A 4,392-nucleotide genomic window follows, 5' to 3' on the forward strand; every position below is an offset into this window, starting at 1 on the left:
ACAACATTTAATTTGGGCTGGCTTACAGGTTCAGTCCTTACAGAGGTTCAGNCCATTATCATCAAGGCAGGAGCATGGCAGTATCCNGGAAGGCATGGTGCAGGAGGAGCTGAGAGTTCTACATCTTCATCCAAACGCTGCTACTGGAACACTGACTTCCAGGCAACTGGGATGAGAGTCTTAAGCCCACACCCACAGTGACACACCTATTCCAACCAGGCCACACCTCCAGATGGTGCCACTCCCTGGTCCTAGAATATACAAACCATTACAGATGGTGACAATGGGAGTTCAGGAGCTAATGGTGCTCTGTATAGATTTGTACTCACTACTGCTGGCCTCAGATGTTGGGGTGAGTGGGTATGATGGTCAAGCCTGCTTGTCAATTTAATGGGATTAAAAATCACCTAAGAGAGGACCTGGTGGCTGAAGGTCAGGTAAGCATTCACTACTATGACCACTGATACAGAAGAAACAGGTACTGGGTGGCTGGCAGATCCCAAAGCCTGGGGGTCATCCTGAGGGCTTCCCTGATGACATGGGCACCTCGGGCACCAGGCTTCAGTGTGCACCCAATTAGAGTCCACTGTCCCAGGAAGACCCTGGCGGGACCTGGTGATCCCCACTATTCAGTATTTTCTTCTACCGAGGCAGCGGGGTCACCTGAGCTGTTTCTCAAAGTGGAGTTCATGCTCCCAGCCCCACCTCTCAGACTCTGACTCAGACCCTGCAGCTTCTGATACAGCAGACATCCTCAGCTGTTGGATGGTTTGATGCAGAGGGTTGTGCAGGAACCCTGCCTTCACACGACAGAGGGTGCGTTCGAGGAGAGCCTGCACAGGGTTTGTGGTCTCCAGATGGTAACCGAAAAGGTCTGGGACTGTGATTGTTTCAAAGATTCTGAATGCTTAAGACAAAATTTTGGTGTCTGATGGCAGACCACTAAGCAGAAGTGCTAGATATGCACGGACCGATCATGGGCGGCTGCTTTTACATAGCCCAGCAAGAGTCTTTGTACTGTTTTAAAGCCTCTATACTGGCATCTATGTTTAGTGGTCATTTCCCTCTAAAAACAGATAAATCCAGGGCATGTATTATTGACCGTGATAAACATTCATTCAAATACACTGAGACTGCCTCTATGGGGAGGTTCACAACCTCTCCTGCCCTACCAGCAGACTTGAGCCTCTCCGAAGGACGGAGCTGACCACTTTGGCATCCCTTACCCATATAGCCTGTCTGACTACATGGCCAATGAGATGGAGACATATTCTTTAAGGCTTCAACAGACTTCTGTGATTCCTACGGCTTAGTTTGCCAAGAATCAACAGTTTGGGTTCTCCACTGTTTTAACACATCTGGTGCAAGCTGTGAGAGTACAATTACTAGTGTCTATGCTAACTGATGGGACAGGTGCCATGGATAAGCAGCGGGGAGGAAGAATTCATAGTAAAAGCATTTTCAGAAGAGAGGCAGGGAATAACGTTCCATACATTTGGAGCTATTACTCAGTAGCCGAGTTGAAGCAAACAATGGATCCCTTTGATGCGAGGGAAGGTTAAGGTGTAAGGTACTGGCGTGTGGCTCAGGAGCTGATAGGATGGTGGACTTTGGAAGAGCGGCACTTACCTGGAAGCCTGCGTCATATGGCCCCGATTTGAAAGAGGAGGCTGATAGCTCTTGGTGAAGAAGATGAAAGTGTGAACTCTAAGACTGATCCTAAGCCAGGCAGATAGATTTTTGGGCCCTTCCACAAGTACCCAAATTAAAGTCAAGACTCTGCTTTAGTGTGGGTGTCACCGCTAATGCTGCCCAGATCTCCTCTCAGGCTACGACAAACCACTCTTAAAGAGGCAGCTGTGGAAAGGCTGTGCTCTGTGGCCACAGGGACATCTGGACATGCTCCTGCTTCCTCGGATGCCCAGAGCTCTGAAAACCAAGCCACACAGCCACCTCCTGCCGAGGCTCCTCTCTGACAGGAAGTCTCTACCTCACAGAGTGTGGGGGGCTTTAGAGAATGCCCACCGCCTCAGCAGGGAGCCAGGCTGCCCCTCCCCTAGTAGCCCTCTCCAGAAGCTTTTTAGCACTTAGGGTGTGCAGACCAAGACCAGGAAAGACCAGCCTGATGGATACCGTGGGCTTGAAAAGGCCTGTTTGTCCCACAGCTTCCAGCATGCTGATCCCGACAGTGTTCTTGAAAAGGAAGAGCCACGTGGATATTTAGGATTATTGCAGGAAAAGTGAATGCTGGGAGTAGAGGAGGGAGACTTTAGGGTAACTAATTACTCTGCATTTTCCTAAGGTTGTCTGTGTGTGGTTTAATTTCTAGTTTTTAATTTTAAGCTTTGTTTAAATGGTTGATCGATATCAAGGCAACCAAGCAGTAAGAAGTTTCCCCTTCTTGCAGCAGTCTTAGAGTCTCTTAGTAATGTTACTCCTCCAGGGGAAGGGGTGAGGACTGGGCATAGGTTCTGGTCAGATGGAGAGGGTTCCTGTGCTGGCCACACTGTGTGGTGGTCAGGAGAGGTCTCAGGAAGGAGTGTGAATCCACAAGCTACATGTTCTAGTCAGGGTTTGTATTCTTGCACAAACATCATGATCAAGAAGCAAGTTGGGGAGGAAAGGGATTATTCAGCTTACACTTCCACATTGCTGTTCCTCACTAAAAGAAGTCAGCAGGTCTGGAAGCAGGAGCTGATGCAGAGGCCACGGAGGGATGTTCCTTACTGGCTTGCTTCCCCAACCTTGCTCAGCTTGCTTTCTTATAGAACCCAAGACTACCAGCCTAGGGATGGCACCACCCACAATGAGCCCTCCCCACTTGATCACTACTTGAGAAAATGTTTTACAGCTGGATCTCATGGAGGCAATTCCCCAACTGAAGCTCCTTTCCAGCTTGCATCAAGTTGACACAAAACCAGCCAGTACACTGTGCATAGTTACTTATTCTCCAAAGACAATGTGAAAAGACATGACAGGGAAAGGAAGAGAATATAAAGGTCAGATGTTGACTCTCACTTGAAGGGGACAGTTTCTTTTCTATATTGGCTCCTAACTTTGTTCTGTTAGCAGCTGTGTCTTTGTATACCACAAGGGGAATGCATGCAGTCAGAGCTGTAGAACAGCTTTTGGAATGGCTAAAACATGTTTTTTTGTTTGTTTGTTTGTTTGTTTTTTTACTTTGGTGAGGTTTTGAAGTACTTTGAAAAAGAGAAGTTAAGCAAGTTTAATGTTTTAACTCAAGTTAGTTTGTTCTAGAAGTGACCACTGATGGGTCCTTCTGATTACACACTATGTTTTATGCATATACAAGTTCCGTGTAGCTTGAACTTAGTATTTTTAAACAAAATCTTTTGATTAATCTAATTTTTTCATGGCCATTGAATTGTGCATGCTTTCCTCTTACATATTATGTTTGGTGATTGCATGGTACATTTCTAATTCCCGTGAGTTCTGTGCTTCAGGGTTTGCAGAAGCAGCTTCATAGAGCTTGGTGTTCCTTCCTCAGATGCCAGGCACGGCACTTGCTTTGAAAAAGTGAGGCAGGTGCACTTATGATGTTTCTTTTTAAATAAATAAAATGTTTCCACACCAAAAATAAAAAAAAAAATCATCCAAGAGACACACTTAGGGGATGCGTGTGTGAAGGAAAATTCAGGAAGGTTTAACTGAGATGGGAAGACCTATTCTGAGTGTGGATGCCAGTATTTATGGTCCTGAGCTGAAAAAAAAGAAGACGGCCAATGGAAAGTCCATCTCTTTCTGCTTTCTAGTTGCTCAGCAGTTAAGAGCATTGACTACTCTTCCAGAGGTCCTGAGTTCAATTCCCAGCAACCACGTGGTGGCTTACAACCATCTGTAATGGGATCCAGTGTGTCTGAAGACAGCTATGGTGTACTAATATAAATAAAAAAATAAAAAAAATAAATCTAAAAAAAGACACCAACAAAAAGGAATTTAGAAATGAGCCTAAATGGGCATGGTGTTTTATGCCTATAGTTCCGGGGCTTCAAAGATGGAGACAGAGGATTTCTTGAGTTCAAAGCCAGTCTGCAATTCTGTCTTATAAAAACAAGAAACCAGGGGCTGGAGAGATGGATTAGTTAGTGGTTTAGAGGCTGGAGAGATGGATTAGTTAGTGGTTTAGAGCACTTGATACTCTTGCAGAGGGCCTGTTTTCAGTTTCCTGCATTACAAGGCTGCTTATAACCACGTGCAACTCCAGTTTCAGGGGAGCCCGCACCCTCTTCTGACTTCTGCAGGTACACAGACATACATGCAGGCAAAACACCCATAGATAGGCATTAAATAAAATTAAATTTAAATCAACCCCCAATAGACTCAAAACAAAGAACAGCAAGATCAAAAGAGAAATGAGCTTACCTAGCATAT

At 45.6% G+C, this 4,392-nt stretch overlaps 1 pseudogene; it reads left to right on the forward strand.

Annotated features, from left to right (window-relative positions):
• The first annotated feature begins 931 nt into the window (after positions 1–931).
• Positions 932–2,091, forward strand: LOC110328133 (annotated as a pseudogene).
• The last annotated feature ends 2,301 nt before the right edge of the window (positions 2,092–4,392 follow it).

Source organism: Mus pahari, chromosome 1 (genome assembly GCF_900095145.1).
Source record: "Mus pahari chromosome 1, PAHARI_EIJ_v1.1, whole genome shotgun sequence".
NCBI classification, from domain to species: Eukaryota; Metazoa; Chordata; class Mammalia; order Rodentia; family Muridae; genus Mus; species Mus pahari.